At 44.6% G+C, this 21,082-nt stretch overlaps 1 protein-coding gene and 1 long non-coding RNA gene across 10 annotated transcripts in view; one reads left to right on the forward strand and one right to left on the reverse strand.

Moving 5' to 3' along the window:
- NTM (neurotrimin) overlaps positions 1-21,082 on the forward strand; it is an 822,171-nt gene that overhangs the window by 233,793 nt on the left and 567,296 nt on the right. The window lies entirely within an intron of this gene.
- On the reverse strand, positions 16,285-19,462 carry LOC307204396. The gene is made up of 2 exons (XR_013833676.1): positions 19,412-19,462; positions 16,285-18,191 (listed from the first exon to the last, which is right to left on the reverse strand). It is a non-coding gene; the product is annotated as an uncharacterized lncRNA (long non-coding RNA).

Genomic DNA, 21,082 nt, shown 5'->3' on the forward strand with positions numbered 1-21,082 from the left:
GTTGGAGAATTCTGGCAGGAACGGGAGTGGAAATTGCCAATATTTACTTATTCCCCTATGTTGGGAATGGAAATCAATCCAGCGAATACAATCGGAATTCTTTGCAGCTTCTGCTTTCTGTCTGGAAATGATGTGTAATTGATTACGCCCCAGCCCTATTTGCATTGCATTTCCTTTGCATTGAAATCAATGGGGCAGAATCACATCATGACAATGCAATAGTCGTAAGTAGCCAAAGATGAGTGAGCTGAATAATGTTGGTTTTTTCGCTGAAGATGAGCAGCAGTGGAAAAGAAACAGTGCTGCATGCAGAACAGGAGACGATGCCTTCTTGTATCTCTATCACAGAGGCAGACACACAGTCCATTCTTCTCAGGGCTCATAATGGAAGGAATGAGGGAAGGTGGCCAGGTAGACAAGCAAGTAATTCTCAAGCACAAGAAAAGAACTAGCATGATACAATAACTTAGTTAATGAATTATAGTCTCTGGGTGAGCCATGAACAATTCTGTGGTCTCTCCACTGAGAACAAGCTCAAGGGTTGTAACCAGGGAAGGCTGGCCCATTAGGGTGAATAGGTCACTGCCCCACCAACTTTAGGCCAGCTTGCCTACCTCTCAAGTAGACCAGGAGATGGCACTGGCTGTCAACATCAGTCACAAGTGTTGCCCTTGTAGAAATCAGAAGGGAGAAGGGTGGAGGCAAAACTAGAATTAGTTAATTCTACCTGGTATTGATTCTGATGCCACTTACTGTTTGGTCTCCCTTCCTTCGACTCTTCCACTTCCAATGTGCATCAGCCACCACTGGTTGTGGCTTAGTGGTAGAGCTCATGCTTTGCCAAGTTGAATCCTAGGTATCTGTAGATAGGAATATCTCTTCCTTGAAACGCTGGATAGCAGATACCGGCCATTTTAGACCAGTGGTATGGAACCTGTGTCCCTCCCAAAGATGTTGACCTGCAAATCCCATCATCCCTGAACATTGGCCACATTGGCTGAGGCTCATGGGAGTTGGAGTCCAACAACATCTGGAGGGTAAGTTTAGTGATATGGGGTATATGAGATGGTGCAACTCAAGCACACATACCAATGCTTTGTTGTTCACAAACACACCTTGCTTCACTGTGGGGGTCTGGGGGCCATAGCTTTACTCAGCATAGACCTACCCATAGAAGTGAATTGTCATGGCTAGCTTAGGTTCATGGATTTCAGTGGGCCTGCTCTAATTGGTTGAAGACAACCAATTTTGCTTCTAATCCACCCTGCTGGGAAGCAGGAAAGACAGTTAAGGGTGTAAGATGGATTTGATTCCATTATCTGGATTGCATTCCCCAATGTTGGCTCCAAGCTTGAGATGGCTCTTTGGTAGTACACCCACTGTGGGAGCCCATTTTTCAGTCACTCTGCCTTTTTACTGCTGTTATTGCTAACTGCTGCTCTTTGTCAGTGAGCCCTCTGCTGGGGCACAGATGCCTGACATTAAAGACCACTGGTGCCAGCCCTGAATCCATCAGCTGGTCAGTCTGGTTGCCAGGTTTGATTTCTGCTTCCTGGTCAGTCATTCAATACTGGTGCAGTCAATGTAGCAATTTGAGCACCATTTCAGGCTTGAGTGCTTCCTTCGTTGGTTTTGCAGAGGGTCATTTAGCTCTGAAAATTGGGAGATATAATATATATGAACAGACTGCCTTTATTATTATTATTTGGCTTATCTCTCTGATCTTTCCTTCTGTGATGGTTTTGGACTTCCCTGGCTGGTTCTATTGAGGTGATGCTTGAAATGGAAAAGCATCTTTGGGTGACCAAATCCAAAAGGATATGGGGATCCTGTGCCCATAACAAAAAGTCAGTATAAAAGTGGAATTTCAGCAGCTGCAGCTATCCTCCCCACCCTTGTATAATTTATCCTATAAAAAAGACCCATCTTGCCCTTTCTACATTCTGAACTGGTACAGTCTGCTTGACTTATTCAGGCCTGTACCACTTATTCAGGCCTGTTCTATCTTTGGGCCAGACTTAAAAGGGTTAATTTCCTGCAGAGCTACAAAGTGCTGGTTTGGGTCAGACTTGGGGGTGGGGAGATGTTGGCCTTCCCAGTCAGGGCAGACTAGCTATTTTTTTTTACCATGGGTTATAAAATAAATATGTGAGCTCCTTTTTAGCTTACACAAACCCCTCCCTACACTAACACTATGCAACAGAACAAAAGAACAACAACACCCCATCTCCCTCCCTCCCTCCCTCTCACAATCCTCTCTTTCCCCTCAACTGCAAGATGTCTATGATAAAAGTGTCTCTCACTACATGTAAAAGAACTGTGGAAAAGGCTATGAATTGAAAGTGGAAATGACATGCACTTTCCCTCATTTGTCTGTTTTGTAACTCAAGAAAATCTTTAATAAAAAACTATTTTTTAGGAAATATATATTTGTACCTATTCAGAATATTAATATTCTAATTACTAATATCAGTAATATAAGCACCCCTACAATTATTGCTGAACTAGCCATATGCTTTAAATGTTAATCTTGTATGTGCAATACAACACAATGTATATTGCACCTGAACTTGGTTGCAGTTACCTGGCGTTCACTTACAAAAATGTACAAATGCAGAAAAAGGTGAGGCTATGCTGTCATACTATCAAAGCACAGACGTGAAAGTTCATATACAGTTGGAAATGCTCAGAAATACTTGGGTTTGTGGCACTAGTTTGCAAGCGGTTATTCAGAATCATTTGTGCATTGAGTATGAAATCTATATTTTCTTAATAATTGCATAAAACATGCAAAACAGTTGAGCCCTGGGCCCTCTCCCTGATTGACGAGTCCCAGTAATTTGTATTGGTCTCCCCCTTACCATTGTTGGCCCTGATTGCTTACAGTCTCGTAGTGTAACCCACTTCATGTGGATTGATCTCCCTCTACTTGCCATTTAAATGCTTCTGGTGATGTGAGAGTTAATCCCCAGATCTCTGTAGACGCTGGACAAAGCTTGCTTAATTTTTTTAGCAACTGTTTCCCTGCTTTCCCCCCTCTTTTGAGGGTACAGAAGAGGTCACATCTAATTAGTGATTTCTTTATTGCATATCAAGTTCATTGTGCTTTTTTTTCTCCCCCTTAGAAAAGCTTTGATGCTCTTTTGATAGACTCCTGGTGCCTTTATGATGAGGCCTAGGTGCTTGTAATAGAGGGCATGTTAAACCTCCATCTCTTAGTTAATGTAATTTTGCTTTCTTTGTGTGTCTTTTTTTCTAATCCAGTAGGAAAAAAAAAAAACACCTTAATGAACTCTGCATTAATCGCCTATGTCAAATCCTTACGCTAACAAGCAAATGAAATCAAACAGGCTCCCCCAGGGAGTAGTGGCAAGTCAACACACCATCCATTAAAATGGTAATTTTGCATTTTCTACCAAGACGGCTGTCGCTTCATGCCCCCATGCCTCTTGTTAATGCTTTGGTCTTTTAAATTACGGCATTAGGAATATACACAAACATTCATGTGTACCACCCAGCCTTTATATTTGTCTTGGCGAGAGGTCACCTATACCAACGGGTGCATGAGGGGGGCTTGGGAAAATTGCAAATGAGATATAGGACCTTTTCGGTTTCCGAGACAGCTGTATTTCCATTACTGGGAGTTTTCTGTCCTCAAACAATAATGTGAAAATGTGAGTTTGTTAATAGTTTTTGAAAATGAGAGAAAAGTACAAGTCACTTGTGTTGCCAATGTTATAATGGTAGGCTTTTTAAAAAAGGGTTGTGCTGGATAATTTCCCATTTGCATTTTGGGGTGGTAAACACAGATGGAGAGAGTAGAAATATTTTCTGAAAAGCACTTTAGTTATTCAGCTTTTGTGTATCCTGTTCAACGGAACTGTCCAACCAAAGCTGCTATTTTATCACCACCACCCTTTGCCAGTAATTTCTGGCCATTGATGAACCATGTACCTGCAGCCTCCTGTTGATTTTCCTCCCAGATTAGACCCTGGCTCATCCTGATCAGACTGATCATGGGCTTCTCTTTGGCAGGAAGGGCTTGCAAAACAAAATCTATCTGAGCTCTTGGGTTTTTGGTTTTGAGTCTTGCTCCTGACTCCTAGCTAGGCTTTGTCCTCTTATTATGAATGTTCTCCAGTCTTGACTCCTTGCTCATTCTCTGACCCTGCAGCTGAAATGAACTGGCAGAACTACGGGGAGGAGGATCCCAGTGAAGGGTGTAGCTGGGACTGGGACACATTGGGGCAAGCTGGGGATGAGGAAAGAGAGGTTGGTGTTGGAAGTGCTCATAGGGTGACAGTGGATGATGAGGGGCTGGGGGTCAGTGCACAGGAACCAGAGTAGCAGGACCCATCACCAGAGCCAGAGGGGCCCCTGTCTCCATGAGCACGGTGGGCTCTGAGGCGGAGGGAGCAATGGGTGGGGTGCTCCAGGAGACTGAGGCAGGGAAGAGCCCACAGTCCAGTTTTGTAACTGGCCAGGTGGGGCTCACTAGCTCTGGGAAGAGGTGCCCAACTGGAGTAGGCTTGGAACAGGTCAGGGTCACATGCCTCATCAAGCCCAGATGCTGCAATCAGCATGCAATATAGAAAAGGGCAGCAGAGCTGAGGTACTGTGTCTGCTCAACTGCCCATGTTGATGGACCTCAGCTTGGATGCTCCAGGATCTTTATGGGACTGTGCTTTGGACTTTGGATTGACCCTGGACTGGGGACTTGACATACTAACTTGTCACCAGGTATGCCAGGGGTTCAGCATAGCCTCCTTTAATGCTGATTGGCCTTGGGACCTGCTTTCCAGCTCCTGGCTGTCTCCAGAAGGTTGACCATGGCCAAGCCCTGATACACTCTCACTCACACATACCCATAGGTTATCGCTCCTTCCTGCTTCCTGGATACGATACAGTTGAGCTGGTATGCCTCTAAATACTAGTTGCTGGAGAACAGTGATGGTTGGTACCCATTGAGCTTGGTAAGGTGGAAAGCAGTGAGCCCAACAGTAGGTGGTGTCAGAGCGAATGACAGGGAGGGTCGACTATTTCTAGTTTTGTCCCTACCCTCTTCCTCCTCTCTGCTGAGTTCTATAAGGGGCAACACTGAGACTACAAAGGAGAAAGTGGGAAGCCAGGGCCAACCTCCTCAGCTGGTTGTAGGTAGGAAGATCAAGCTGATGGGGGCTGGCTGAGAACAGATAAGGGTTGGTGGGGCAGTGCATCATTTGCCCTACTGGACCAGCCACCACTGCTGGAGACTATGAGCAGGAGGACTATTGTGTTCATTCCCCACTTAAACATTTGGTGAGTGATTGTGGGTACAGAATGCTGGGTGATGGGATTTTTAGCCTGATTCAGCAAGGCTCTTATGAACAAGATTGAGTCACTATGGTAATTAGCCAATCAGACTTGGATATGTGATGATGATATCATGGAGGACACATGAAGGGGACGGAGAGAGAGAACAAGAGAAGACCCTTTTAGGTGAACCCTTTTTTGCGCACAGTAGCGGGGAGAGGGGACGCGTGTAGCGCTGTGGTCTAAACCACTGAGCCTAGGGCTTGCTGATCAGAAGGTTGGCAGTTCGAATCCCTGTGATGGGGTGAGCTACCATTGCTTGGTCCTTGCTCCTGCCAATCTAGCAGTTCAAAAGCATGCCAAACTGCAAGTAGATAAATAGATACCGCTCTGGTGGGAAGGTAAACAGTGTTTCTGTGCACTGCTCTGGTTCACCAGAAGCAGCCTAGTCATGCTGGCTACATGACCCAGAAGCTGTACGCCTGCTCCCTCGACCAGTAAGGCAAGATGAGCGCCGCAACCCCAGAGTCGTCTGTGACTGGACCCAATGATCAGGGCCCCTTTTACCTTTACCTTTTAGCAGGGAGAGAGATAATTAAATAGAAGGGGACATTTTTTGTACATTCCTGAAAAACAGTGAGTAGTGTTGACTCATCCCTAATTATTTATTATAGCTTAGATACTGGATCGCCACAGGGATATCTCTTCGTTTGCAGCTATTTTGAGACACATTTCTATGAGTAAAGATGTCATCTAGAGATGCAGCTTGTCTTTCATTCACTGGCCTAATTTAGAAAGAAAGCTTTAAGATGTCACCGAGCAGAAGCAATGGCATGTGATGAGTTATGCAGCAGGGTGCAAAGGTACAATTTCAAGTTTGCTGTGTTTTGTCAAAGGAACTAGCAGGGAATTAAGTTTGTGAAACTGCAAAATTAAGGCTGTGTGATTCTGCTCTTTGGAGAGATGAGGCTGAATCAGAAATCCCCCGGCATAGCAGTTGCAATTTCTTAGGCAAGTTTCTAAGCCATGTGATCATGGAAAATCACTTCTAATACTGTCTGCAAGGAACCAAGTGGGGATGATCCAGTGCTAATCCACCCTGCAAATTCAGGATAAAAATCAAAATACTAAGTACTGGCAAGCTGCAACTAAAGATTCAGCTAGCTTTTTCGAATTAGGACCTGTCTTTGTGCTAGAAAGTCCCTCCTCTAAGTTGAGTCTCAAGGCAGACAGGCAACCTTTGTTAAGGGAATTGTTTGGAATGCTTTCTGAATGGCTGATGGCAATGGACTTTGACAGAGACCCCTCTTAAGCTTCCAACATGTCCGCAGGAGTTCCACCTAAAAGTACTGAATTGCTAAATGCTCCCCAGTTTTACTAGTGGTGAGAAGCTCCTGGGGCAGAGTTACCAGGTTTATAGAGGAATCTGACCTCCTGATCCACCATAGGAGCTAACTCCTAGGTTCTATGGGGGCTTCGGCTCCCACAATAAAATATTTGAGGGAGCCTGGCACCCACAAAGTTGATTGGCATTCCGATTCAAATCATGTGTGTGCACTGCATCATGTGATCGATGATGCAGGGCTTCCCTGGGCGCCCACAATATTTTGGCACCCTATGATCCACTATGCTGGAGGGGGTTAGGGCAATGGATTCCAGCCTTCATTCAGTGTAGGAACCATTGGTTGGTTGTGTAGTGGTCAGAGTGTGGGCCACTCTAGCAGGTGGGTGGGGCAACCCACAATTCAGTCATCTGGTACCATATTTAGGTCAGGTTCAATAAATTTCTGACCATTGCTGCAACAGAGGAATCGGGAGCACACTCTGAAGTTGAGGTTTTAATTGGGCTGGAGGCTCCTCAGCACTGGGCTCCTGAGTAGCAGTAGCAAATAATGATAAACAGCTCAGAATGACTTTCACATTAAAATGAATAAAAGCACCAAATAAGTAACAGACAAGACATAGTACAAAAGGAGGCCACAAAAAGAACACAGAAAATATAGGGATGTTTCCAACTAAGTTCTACTCAAAGTAGACCCATTGTAATTAATTAATTAATGTAAGTAATGTCCATTAATGTTAACTGGTACTCTGAATACAACCAAAATTGCATGAAACCCATAATTTCACAGTGGCATCACAGATTGCCTTAACAGCCCAACAAGATACCTGGTTACATTTTTTTAAAAAAAAGTGGTGCCAAATTCACCCAAGTTTTGCTGGCAGAGCCAGTTCTGACCAAATCCCAAAGTTCAGTTTTGGAGGAGCAAGACTTGGTGGCTCCTGAGTAATGTCTATATGTACATAAACCAGCATATGTTACTTTTTCTTCCCCACCCCCGAGAGATTTCTTTCCAAGCAGGGGCAAGAGAAGGACCCCATAAAGCTGTCTTCCCTCTTTCCTGTCCAGGCATGATACAAATCCAGCTTGATGTTCCCACTGGGAAAATTGCCAACGGAGCTAGTGCAAGAGGCAGGACTGCAGAATAAGGATTGATGGTAGGGCATCTTTCAAGTAAATGGTATCTCCAAACACTTTCCAGAGTTAAATGATACAAGACGGCGGATAATATATGGTGTAAGTTACAGAAAAAAGTGGCGTGAAGATATTGCACAGAGAATAAATTAAAGCCTTCCTCCAGGAGGGAAAAAATAATCCATAACGGGTAGCAAGTGAGCAGGGAAACTGCAGCAAGGCGTGGGGGATGTCACACAGAGGAGATGGAGAACCAGCCAGGAACAATCTTTACTGGCCCTATGTATTTTTCCTCCGTCCAAGAAAGATGACCAGATGCAAAGTTTGTATAGAAAACAGAGTTTAGTCAGCTTTCCTCACCTGTATGGTTGGTTGAGGAATTTTGTATTTGTGAGCTCTAAAAGGAACTCACTTGATCTTGCCTCCCAGACAGAGGTGCAAATCAGGATGCAGCTACCCTTCAGATTTTGCATTTCTTCAAATATTCCAACAGGTCTCGGCTTGAATAAAGCATCAAAATGCATTTCTCTGCATTAAAATATGTGTTTTAAAATATGCATTTCTGGCTATATTTTATATCGGAATGCATGTTTCTAAACTTCTGTTTGCCCGTGTTTAAATTGTGGGGAGGATTTCAGGAGAAAAGGGTGCGTGGAGGCTGCTCCATTTGACCTATCCCTCCCAAACACAGGGCTATTCCACAATCAGCTGCCTTGGGGGAAGGATTATGATGGCTTTGATTATGTTAATATTATTAATTGTGTGCTTTTTTTAAAATGTGGTTTTAATGGGTGGTATTCAACAAAATTCTACTCAGAGAAGACCCACTGCAATTACAGCCCCCCCCCCCAAGTTCTCCATTTTTACTGATTTCAGTATTCTGGTGTCTCAACTCAAAAAGAATATTGTAGAGTTGGAAAAAGTCCAGAAAGGCGAAACCCAAATGTTCAAGGTGATGGAACAACTCCCCTAAGAGGGAAGCATTTGGGGCTTTTTAGATTAGAGAAAATGTGAATGAAAGGTGATATAATGGAAGTTTATAAAATTATGCATGACATAGAGAAAGGGAGTGAAGATTCTCACCCCACTTCTCTCATAACGTTCAAACACAGACACCCAACGAAACTGAATTTTTGAAAGATTCCGGACAGATAAAATAAATTCATTCCCAGTGCATATTTAAACTCGCTTCCATAGGAGGCAGCAATGGATGGCCTTAAGAGAGGATGGACATATTAATGGAGGAGAAAGCTACTAAGCTTTGATGTCTATGCTCTGCCTCCACAGACAGAGGCAGCTGCTGGAAACTGCGGGAGAGGAGAGTGTTATTGTGCTTGAGTTGTGCTTGTGGGTTTCCCACAGACATCTGGTTGGCCACTGTGAGAAGAAGATGGTCCATTGGCCTGATCCAGCAGGCTCTTATGTTCTTAATGGGTCTACTCTGAGTATGAGTTGTGTTTGATACAGCCTGAAGTTTCTCATTAAGCTGCTTTGGAAAGATGGTCATTCCTAAAGGCAGGATATAAATAACTGTAAAATATAAATAAATTTGGATGTGCAGATTTTGGGAAAACATTTTTTTTAGAAAAACATTTTTTTTTGATGAAATCCATTTAAAAATGCACATTTAATTGTGTATTGTTATGCACATTTCCATATGGTTTTGTTAAAAAACAAACATCAATGCAGAAATTATTGGGAATATGCAAGTGGATGAAGACACAGGAAGCTGTCTTTAACTGAGTCAGGCCACTGGTCCATCTTGCTCTGTGTTGTCTACACCGATTTGCAGCTGCTGTTCAGGATTTCAGAGTGGATCTCTCCCATCCTTAGCTTGAGCTGCTCTTGCTTGCACCTGGGATGTTTATCATGTAAAACAGATGCTTTAGCACTGAGCCACAGTCCTTCTGTCCCATACAAAAGTGCCACAGACAAGAAATAGATGGAGGAATTTATTTCTGCTCTCAGTCTCCTAGGGGTGCTTATCATTCACAAAAAGCTTGGGAGACTGTTATGCATTACCAGTTTGCCCCTTGGAAAGGTTGAGGAGGTTATCGTTTTTTGTGAGAGCCAATGCAGTGTAGTGGTTAGAGTGTCAGACTAGGACCTGAAAGACCCAGGTTCAAATCCCCATTCAGCCTGGAGCTCACTGGGTGACCATGGCCCAGTCACATTCCCCCAGCATAGCCTACCTCACAGGGCTGTTGTGGTGATAAAATTGGAGAGGGGTGTGCGCGCCACCATCTTGAGCTCTTTGGAAAAACGGTGGGCTATAAATACAACAATAAATAAACAAAATATTACATTTACATCCCAGTTTCCTCCAAGGAGTTTAAGGCAGCACACACAGTTTTTCCCTTCCCCATTTTGTCCTCACAACAACCCTGCAAAGTAGGTTATGCTGAGAGAGTATTGCTGGCCCAAGGTCACCCAGAGAGTTTTGTGCAAAATATCTTTACAGGCTAATTGCGCAGAGGAAGTGTTGTGGGAAAAAAGAGGAACATCTTGTTCCTCACTTCAACAGCCACATGTCTGCTTCCTCAAGTTTGCAAATCACTCTCTGAAAATACAGATGACTCTTCCCATCAATGCATCTTTGAAAACTCAAGTCATCTGTTTGTGCTTTCCTAATTCCCGCTTTCCCTTCTGATAAGATAACGAGATGTGAATGTTCGGTGTGTTGACAAGCTGCTGTCCTACAGCGGGAGAGAGCCCCAGAGTTCTCCGAAGCTGAGAGCGGAGATTAATTAATGCTAAAAGACAGCGCTTGATGTGGCAATGAAATCTCGATTATAATAATCTCTAATTATCTTGTAGCACAACCGCCTTGTCACTTCCAGGTGTCTTTCAGCTACTCTTTCACCCCCAACCCAAGCCTAAAAAGAAATCTGATTCGTTTGAAATTATTTGCTAACATTGATTGGAATGATCCCCAGTGATACATCCATCCTCTTCAGCTTAAGGGAAACAAGTGTCTAGGTGATGTGAACTGGGAGAGACTTTGGAGGGTTGATCTACCTAGTCACAAAAAGGCGTAAGATGCTATTCTCCCGGCTGGTACCACATCAGAGTGGAGGCAGCCACGATGATGTCAAAACCCCCTGTGGATTCACAGCTGTTAAGTAGTATGTCGGGGGAAAGCATTGTTTCAGTTTGGTCTTATTTCTGATCTTCTAGTTTTTACAATAAGAGGGGTGGGGGCATTCAAACTATGAAATCAAATAGGTGGAAGCCTTGTAGGATGCTTTGCTCAATGGAGGAACTGCAGAGCTAGAGCCTCCTGAACAGATCATAGAAACACAGGATTGCAGAGTTGGCAGTCCTGCAATGCAACCTCCTGCAGTGCAGGAAAAACAGCTAAAGACTGTTATCTAGTCTTTGCTAGAGGACGCCCACCCAAAGAACATCCAGTTGTTTACCATCAAGTTGTTTCTCCTAACAGTCAATCAAGATTTACCCTCGAGTAACATAATCCCAATGGGACGCGGGTGGCACTGTGGGTTAAACCACAGAGCCTAGGACTTGTCAATCAGAAGGTCGGCGGTTCGAATCCCCGCGACGGGGTGAGCTCCCGTTGCTCGGTCCCTGCTCCTGCCAACCTAGTAGTTCAAAAGCACGTCAAAGTGCAAGTAGATAAATAGGTACCGCTCTGGCGGGAAGGTAAATGGCATTTCCGTGCACTGCTCTGGTTCACCAGAACTGGCTTAGTCATGCTGGCCACATGACCCGGAAGCTGTGTGCCAGCTCCCTCGGCCAGTAAAGCGAGATGAGCACCGCAACCCCACAGTCGGTCATGACTGGCCCTAATTGTCAGGGGTCCCTTTACCTTTTAACATAATCCCATCGGATCTGGTCCTGCCTTCCTGGGAGCAGCAGAGAACATTTTGCCTCTTCTGTTTGGCAGCCCTTCAAGTATCTGAAGAGAGCTAAGGAAAAAGAGGGTGGACTTCTCTGATGCTGTTGCTTTATTGAGCTCAGCCTTGGGTCCCACTTCCCTAAGGGCTCACAACCACACTTACCTTTTGCCCCACACTTTCTAGGCACAAGTCCACACTTTAAAGCAGCACTTTCTCCATGAAAACTTGCTCTTTAAAGCTAAATCAAACAAACAGCAATTCGGTTTTTCAGCGAATTGCTGTTTGTTCTGATTCAGCAGTAAAGAGCAGGGGGGTTTTGTGGGAGAATTGCTGCTTTAAAGCATGGACTTGTGCCTAGAAACATAGCACAAAAGGAAGTCTAGATGATCCCCAACTCCCTGTATTAACCAGGACATTCACAAATTTGGAATCAACACATGTGCACTGGGCTACAGCTTTTACTTCCTTCTGCTCACTTGTGCACATTAAAAGTGCACAGGTTTCCAAGTTCATTCATGGTTTGAGACTCTTCTTATGCAGTGTCCTGTAGTTCCCATGCAATGATAAAATACCACACACTATCAAGCTGCAGCCAACTGCAAGGCTTCAAGATTGCGTTTTTGAAGTGTTGCATTGATACAGATAACTAAAAGTACACAATGCTGGGTTGCTGCACATGGTTGCTTTTGAATCTGTGTGATTAACTGAAAATAGAAACTTTCTCCTAGAAGTGCTAGACAGATAAGCCACACCCAAACTTTTTGAGCTCTAAGAAGCTTCAGAACAAAGGTAGCATGGGCTGAGCGATACTTTATGGTGAGGACCATATTGCTTAAAAAAAAAAAAGCCTTTCTTAGCCAACCTGACTAACCCTAGACTTTGGAAGACAGTCTGCATGTTGCGCCTTGCAAGTCAATGAATAGATCAGAAGCTATTTCAGATGAAGGAATTTGAACAAGTTGCAGGACCAAAGGGTCTCATGAAAAATTGAGCTGAGATTTCATGATGGGTTAATAGGCTACTATTTTGGCTTTAAAGTGTGCATTGCTGAGATGAGACCAGATTAATGAGGGGGACTCTGAGAACGTTAACCTCTCTTGTTGAACAAAAGCATTCACTGCATAGGACTGGCTCATTTGCCCCAGTTTCATTCCAGCATTCCTTGTGCTGGTCGCCAGACACCAGACTAGAGCGGAAATGCTCCATCAGTCTGGGGCAGAAGACATTTTAGAAGGAGATTTATTCAAGAGAGTAGAATCTTAGCAAGATCAATACAGCAGAGGTGAGTTTTCGTCTTAAAATTGGTTCTATTGAGATCTGAACTGAAGGTTCTTAAATAATTTTTTTTTGCCTTGAGCTGAAGGATTCCCAACACCTTGTTTCCTCCACTCATTTACCTTTCTCTACTGTCACCTATATCTGTGAACCTGTCCACAGCAATCACACCTAAGGGGTACTAATTTTCTCTTCTTCGTTGAAGTTCCTTCCTGCTCCGAGCATTTCCTGCTTCTGCTTTTGCTCTGCTTGTGCCATCCTGAAACCAGGAAGGAGAGGGAGGAAGTCCAGTGGTACCTTGGGTTAAGAACTTAATTCATTCCAGAGGTCCATTCTTAACCTGAAACTGTTCTTATCCTGAGGTACCACTTTAGCTAATGGGGCCTCCTGCTGCTGCCGTGCCGTCGTCACACAATTTCTGTTCACATCCTGAAGCAAAGTTCTTAACCCGAGGTACTATTTATGGGATAGTGGAGTCTGTAACCTGAAGAGTCTGTAACCTGAGGTACCACTGTACCACTTATTGCCCTCACCCTGGTGTCGCCTGCTGGAAAGCAGGACGTAAACTCTCCTCTGATTTGATTCTTCCCTTGCACTGTAGTTTAAATGTCTGCTTGCCTGATGGAGTTATCTCCCCTCTCCTCTCCCTGCCTGCTGCTCTGGGGGTTCCACAAGCTACTGAGCCAATTTGGGGTATATGTGGGGGGGGGAGGAAGAGGTGGGTACACCTTGCACAAGCAGAAGTCCTTATGTGGTCTTCCACTAGTAGGACCAATTAGTTGAATCCAGCCTGTTGTTGCTGCTGCTGCTGTTAAATGTGGCTGTCAAGAGTAGTGCAACCAACCAATGTGAGATCCAGTCCTAGTTTAGGTCAACATCTCCCTTGTAGGTTGCCAAGATACAGAAGTAAATAGAGATCGCCCACAATTGCAGCCTATGTTCAGCTTCTAAGCCTTAGACTTCCCTTCTCTTTCAGGAAAGGGCTCTAAGCAAGGGCAACGCGAGCTGAATCCTTACTGGAAAGCCAATATACAGAGTTATATATAAATAGAGGTCAGATTTTCAGACATGCTTTATGACCCCAGGCAATCCTCTTTCATTATATTGTGCCCAAGCTCTTTATCTGCCCTTAAAAATCTAAGTCTCAGATGTGTAGGCTATATTTTCCTCTGCATTTTCTTTCTCTTTGGAAATTGACAAATGCCTGTGGAACCAAATGCTTTTAGTTCGAAAACAAATCTTTTGGTTGGGTTGAAAACCTGTTGCTCACTACGGTGACTTTGTCCCAATGAAGCTACATAGCTCAACTTTCAGCCTTGAACACTCCCATTGCCAGTTTTATGCTCCTGCTTGTTTGAACCTGGTCAAATTGGGGTACTGCCTTCCCCAGGGTCTCAGGCTCTCCATTTCCTATTTGTGTATCCAAGAATGTAGTCAGTATGCCTCTGAGTACTGGTTGTTGGGATTTGGAAGCGAGATGAGTGCTGCTGTGCTCAGGTCCTCTTTGTAGGCTTCCCATGGGCATTTGGTTGACCACTGTGAGAACAGGATGCTGGACTAGATGAGCCACTGGTCTGATGAAGCAGGGCTCTTCTTCAGAATGCAAACTATCTTGAGACCCCTTAAACATCAATGCTATCTCTGTAACTTACCATGATGGCTATGTTCTACCTCCAATGTTGGAGGTAGTATGCCCCTGAATACCAGTTGGTAGGAACCAAAAGTGGGGAGAGTTCTGTGGCATTCAGGTTCCATTTGTGGGCTTCCCATGGACATCTGATTGGCCACTGTCCGGGGCAAATCTAATATGAAACTAATGAAGCTTAAACTTCAGGGACCCCAATTCCTGAGTCTTTGGTTTACATTGCTTAATTTTGGGGGGTCTAGTAGACCCAATCTGAGTCACTCAACTCAAATTGATTATTTTGTTGTTGTATATATTTCAACAACCCCCAAATTGGAGAGTCAGTAGCATGGATGTTGTAAAGGTATGATGATCTGTCATGGATCATCCCCACTGAAGAATATAACAGTGGTTACCCAGACCTCATTGCTGGTTGCAAAGGACCCCCCATGACAATTAAAGCTCCAGGGTCCCAAAAATGTAGGTCCACCACTGGCCACTGTAAGAATAAGTTATTGGACTAGATGGGTCTTTTGTCTGATCCAGCAGGGATCTTATGTTCCTATGATATTTAAAGGAGTGCAGATTTAAAACACCCCACATCTTAGTATTGAGACTGCCAAAGAGAGAAAATTCTAGGGGTATGTGTAATGTTCATAGTTGAATCTGTTAGTATGCCACCTTGTGTCATCACATGTACAAGGCATGTATCGTCCTTGATCACATGTTACTCCTCCTTAGGGCAAAACTATGCAGAAAGGAGTGGAGTAGTGGTTTAAGTCCTGCCCCCAGCATTGCATTTCTGAGAGGTGACATTGTAGCCATCTTTGAATATCTAAAGGACTGACATGTGAAAGATGGGAAAAGCTTGCTGTCTGCTGCTCTGGAGCAGGACCCAAAGCAATGGATTCAAATTACAAGAAAGGAGATTCCAACTAAATATTAGATGTCAAGGGTTGGGAAGAGGAGGAGGAGTGGTGGAGACCTCATCCCTATCCTGACCCTTCCAGGGAGGAGGAGGAAGACAGTATAAATTTACAACTGTGGTTTGCAGGAGATCACAGCTCAGAGGCAGATGAGGGGGAAAGTTGGGAAATAATGGGAGAGGAGCAGGCAGAGGCAAAGCAGCAGCTGGCTTTAACATTGTCACTAGAAAGCATTCCAGACCCGCCACCTACCAGAATCTGGTGAGCCTTAAAAGTAGGAGAGCAAAGAGCTCAAAGACAGAGGGCATGTAGCAGCACCCGTAGAGATGCTGATGCTGATGACAAATGAGGAGGTGCGAGAGAAGGTGGAGATTTACTTGGGACATATACTGGGTTCTATAGCCTCTCTCTGTAAAGAAACTTTTCCTTGTCTTTATACTTTTCTGGGCAACCAGCCGGGAGCTGCTGACAGCACCCTGACAAGAATAACTTTCTGGTGGGAAGAACTCTTCAATATTGGAATGGACTACTTCAGAAGGTCATGGAATCTTCTTCATTGGAGGTTTTCAAACAGAAGTTGAATGGCCATCTGTCAGGGAATCTTTAGTTGTGATTTCTGCATTGCAGAGGGTTGGACTGGACTCTTGGGGCCCTTCCTGACTTTACAACCCTACAATTCTATGAATGATAACAACAGCAATAGATGTGATGCTAGAGGTGGAGCTAGAAGCAGGCCCCCATTTCTGCCTCAATATATTTTTACCTTCCCATGTATAACACATGAGCAGGAGTAAAAACAAAAGCATAGATAGACTTTTCATGATAGGATCATGATAGGATTTTCAAAATGGTTTTATGACACACTACCGTCATTGAACACATGCATACATGTTCTTCTTCTTCTTTCTCTTCTTCTTTGGCAATCACTCATAGCCGAGTAAGATTGTCTTCCATAGACACGGTTTTAACAATGAGTCCTTAAGTGACTGTGCATATATGCTTGTGAAACATGGACCACTTATAAACACCATCTCCAACTCCTTGAAAGGTTCTATACATGTTAAACACTATTGCACACATAATACTCATTACTCCCTTGTTTTTGTTTGAAAAATCATCCCTGTCCTTTGGCCATGCTGGCCAGGGCTTATGGAACTGGAGTCCAAGAACAGTCGGACACAGAACACAGGTAAGCCCTTCTGGGGAGGTGATATGGAAAGAAGCATATGAAAGCCTGTGCCAATTGGAGAACCAACTGACTCTCCCTAAAACCACCCTGATGGCATTGATTTCAGCCTCTCAGGTAGGCAGGAGGAGAAGAGAGAGCTTCTCTTCTAGCAGATAGCCCTGACAAAATCCTGGGTAATAATGTTGGGTATATATGTGTGTGTGTGTGTACACTAAATCGAAGTTGCACACCCAGGCATCCAGAAGGCACATGAATAATTGCTTTCTCTTCTCGTTGGGGAATTGTGACGAGAGTCTCTGACGCCTTAAATCATATTTATCTGTTTAAAATTGCTCTTGCCAACAGGAGCCCAAGAGAGGAAGTGGCTTGCATTCTGAGGCGCTGCCCCTGTGGAGTGGCCACAGCGTGCTTGCAATACAGAGGCATGATTTGCATTCTGTTTGCTCCATCTAGCAGTGCATAAAGGGAGCTTCATTTCTTCCCCGGCATCTCGTTGTGTTTGAAAGGAAAGGCTACGCGGCTGCAAAAGGTCTTACTAGGGGAATAGGAGAGGCACAAGGCAGGTTTCGCCATGCAAGGGCTGGGATGACAGGTTGCACTTGCCTTCTCTGTGCATTGTACTTGGCAACTTCTGGAAATGGAGACCCTTGAAATGAAAACAAAAACAAAGGGTGCCTTTATCTGCTTTCGGTATCACCAGTTCTGTAACTGCATGCATGTTGCGGATAATATGAAACTATTCTTTATGCCAATGCAGTGGGCTCCACGAATTGCATACATTGAGCCCACTTGCTGTTCTTTGTGAAAGTGACTGGAGCTGTCCAAAAAAAGGAGGAGGAGAAGCTTATTGTTAGTTTTTTTTTTTGGGGGGGGGGATGCTGGTCTATAAGGAAGAGCATTGTACAGCATGTGCTTTGCACACAAAATATCCCATTTGCAATCACTGTCATCTCCAGGTAGGGCTGAGAAAGACCTGGAGTTCTGTAGAACTGCTACCAGTCAGTGCAGACAATGTCGTGTAGTGGTTAGAGTCTTGCCTTAAGATCTGGGAGACCAGTGTTCAAATCCTCACTCAGCCACGAAGCCCACTGGGTGACCTTAGACCAGTCACCCTCAGCCTAGCCTACCTCACAGGATTGTTCTGAGGATAAGACAGAGAGGAAGAAGAACCATGAACGGCACCTTGAGCTCCTGCGAGGAAAAGGTGGTATAAAAATATAATAAAAAAGTAAATAAATAGGTATATGGATGAAGGCTCTGACCGTATAAGGCAGCTTCCTGTGTTGGTTTCTGTAGCTTTGACTTGCTCCCTCACGTAGTTGTAGCTATTTCATCACATAGTGAAATCTGGTAGGCATAATGTCATCCTTCATGGTCCCTGATTGGTTGGGATCACCAATATGACTTCACTCAGGTTCCCTCTGCATCATGTAGTCAAGGCTGCTCAGCTATGGGAACAATGGCTGCTTCATTATGTGATCCCTGGTTGACTGGAATCCCTTGTGGGGCTGAGGTAGGCAGGAGCTGCCTGTTGCATCACAAACCCTGCCATCTGTAAATGAGACCCACAAAGTGTTTAACCGGATGATATGCTAGGGTGGCTGAATTCTTCATTCCGTACTGCAGTTCCTTAATCTGGATAAGTGAGATGATTTTTTTTTATTTTTTTTTGTACAGGTTTTCAGACTAATAAACCTGAAATATTCTATGCATCTAAATGAGTTGCTGTCCTGTGTTCCTGAGACTGATTTAAATCCCATGCCATATCTGCTGCAGGGGGTGGCAGTGTGAGGGAAGGAGGCTGATGGGCAAGATACAAAACAGAACCATTCAAAGTCAAGTGTAACAAAAGTGGCCTTTTATATGTGTGATCAGATTTGTGGCTTTGCAAAGAAACAGCAAGACCAAAAGCAAAAAAGCAAAAAAGCAAAAAAAAAAAAAAGCAAAAAAAAAAAAACCACCACCCCCTCTTGTGTGCTGTTTTTGAGTTTGCAGATCTGTTTGCAAATGAGGCTGGGAGCTCTCTGGGTATAAAAGTGGATGCTTGGCAAATCCTATTTCACTTCGCCAGTGAGCTGCAAAAGTATTGGATAATGGGTTATGTGTTGTAGATCTGTTTGATTGCATTGTGTTGCAAAGTGGGAATTGTTTTGCAACATAGATTCTTAATCACTGAGGCATCTATGATTGCGTCGAAAATTGGTTGAAATTGAAAGTTAACTATACTGCAGACGGCTTATTCTAGTGTATAATTGAAAATAAATTCTAATAACTCCTCTTGAAAAGAGCTGCCAAGAGGACTTACTAATACAACCTCCTTCCTCTACACCCTTTATTCCCCCACCCCCGTGAGTTTCCCTTATGCATAGAGTAGCAATGGGAAAGGGGCTCATAAAGCAGAACGCAGCATGACATGTTCTGAATGGAAGGTGACTCAGTGAGCTTGCGAGCTCCTGTTCTCTCCCTCTCTCCATCCTTGATGAGGAAAACCCTGGTGGGTTCCCAGGGAATTCTGGGAATTGTAGGTCTGGGAGGGGAACAGGGGTCTCTTGGCTCCCAGAATTCTTTGGGAGAAACTTTGACTGTTCAAAGTGGTATCATTGTGCTTTAAATATATGGTGTGAAGGTGGCCTAAGAGGAATAAGAGTTGTAGTTCCTCCACTTTCCCACAAATATTATTCCCTTTTGACAACAGAAACCAATTTTCTGCCACTTTCCTGGTGGTGGGGCAGAAGCATCTCGGAAACTTTTCAGGCGGGGGTTGAACCTTACTTTTCTGAGGAGATTGATTCTTCCATTCCTGGCTCTCACCATGAAGTCTAGCTAGCAGGAAGTTGTGAGAGGGAGCCATAGTCCACTTCCTGCCACCCACAGTTCCCATAATGCCTTGGGAACAGTGTGACATGACACTGCAGCACCCTCAGGGGCATTCCAGGAAGTGTGGGTAACAGGAAAGTACAGAGAAATCTGTGCTACAATGAATGTGATTTTTATTTACAAGTTAAAAAAGCAAGGAGGAATGGGGGGGGGGACCTTGGCCATCTCATGAGATTAAATAAGGTAAGGTAAAGGTAAAGGTACCCCTGCCCGTACGGGCCAGTCTTGACAGACTCTAGGGTTGTGCGCTCATCTCACTCTAGAGGCCGGGAGCCAGCGCTGTCCGCAGACACTTCCGGGTCACGTGGCCAGCGTGATGAAGCTGCTCCTGCGAACTGGCACCAGAGCAGCACACGGAAACGCCATTTACCTTCCCGCTGTAAAGCGGTACCTATTTATCTACTTGCACTTAAGGGTGCTTTTGAACTGCTAGGTGGGCAGGAGCTGGGACCGAATGACGGGAGCTCACCCTGCCGCGGGGATTCGAACCGCTGACCATGCGGTCGGCAAGTCCTAGGCGCTGAGGTTTTACCCACAGCGCCACCCACATCCCTAAATAAGGTAACCCTGTCCAAAAAAAATCAGAGAAATTTCTTTCTGCCATGATTTTCCAGGAGAGCTTAATCTTTTCAGGAAAGTTTAAGCTTGCCCCCAAACCTCCAGTGCGTGGCCAAAATAGAAATTATCAGCATCACTCTAAAAGTTGTAAGTTCCTTTAAACTGTTATTAATATTGTGTTTTAATGTTGTAACCCACCCTGGGACCTTAGAACGTAAGAACAACTCTGAAGGATCAGGCCAGTGACCCATCCAGTCCAGCATCCTGCTCTCACAATGGCCTACCAGATACTCCCGTGCGAAACCCACAAGCAAGATTTGAGCGCTAGAGGACCTTCCCCACCTCTGGCTTCCAGCAATTGGTTTTCAGAAGCATTGCTTCCTCTGACTGTGGAGCCAGAGCATAGCAGTCTTGGCCATTGACAGCCCTTACCAGAGATGGCAACAAGCACTGAAGATTGAGGGGAACGGGTTGCACGTGTGACCTTGAGTTACACTTCAGGAGGAGCCAGGGAACAAAGCTGAACACAGTGGCTTGCAGCTCTTCCTCTCTTGTGCTTGGCAAGGGTGAGGAGGAACCAGCCACTCAAGCCATGCTGAGCTCCGCGCTCAGCCTCCTCCACCCCTGACAGTAGGAAACATTGGGTGGGGGTTTAAAAATGCTTGGCCTCTTGGAACAGGCACATCTGGCCCTTACAGTGAAGGGCAGGTTATTAATTATAATAACAGAACAAGGATGGAGAACCAGATTTTGCTGGAATACAATTCCTATCATCCCTGACCATTGGCTTGGGTGGCTGGGACTGATGAGTGTCCATCAACATCTAAGGGTTCCCCATCCCTGTTCTAGAATAAACATTTCATACCAACCTAGCTAACTTCCATCCCACTGTGCAAACTTCTTCTTCCTATGGTGGCATTTACCTTTTGCAATTCTGAATTCATTTTTTTTGCTCCATCAACAGGTCTGGTAGAAGCATGCAATTGATGCTCTTGTCTTGCATCTCCT

This window comes from Podarcis cretensis (assembly GCF_951804945.1).
Source record: "Podarcis cretensis genome assembly, chromosome: 15".
Classification (NCBI taxonomy): Eukaryota; Metazoa; Chordata; class Lepidosauria; order Squamata; family Lacertidae; genus Podarcis; species Podarcis cretensis.